Raw genomic sequence first — 404 nt, forward strand, 5'->3', positions numbered from 1 at the left:
TCAAAACACAAAAAACAAACACGTCTGCATAAAAATACGACACAAGTTATCAACATTTTCCCATTTAAATCACATAACAAAAAAAAAATAGAAAAAAGTCAACAGTAACATCCATTCTCTTCCATCGACACAACGTACTCTTTTCAAGTGAAATATAAACGAAAACGAATAAAGCCGACTTTTTTCTCTCCCTTTTTCTCCCCCTTCTTTAAAAAATAAGGCTCAAATAAGTCGCAAAACGAGTTTAAGAAGAAGCGGAAAGTGAAAATACGAGGTGGACAGCCTGAGCATCATCCTGAGAGGCCCTAGAACTGGAGCATCTTCTCTGGGTTGGCGTCGGGGGTTGGTGTGTCCTCATTCCTCTCGTTAGTCCACGGTTGTTAGTCCAAGAGGATGGAATTGTT

The sequence above is a fragment of the Penaeus monodon genome, chromosome 25, assembly GCF_015228065.2.
Source record: "Penaeus monodon isolate SGIC_2016 chromosome 25, NSTDA_Pmon_1, whole genome shotgun sequence".
Classification (NCBI taxonomy): Eukaryota; Metazoa; Arthropoda; class Malacostraca; order Decapoda; family Penaeidae; genus Penaeus; species Penaeus monodon.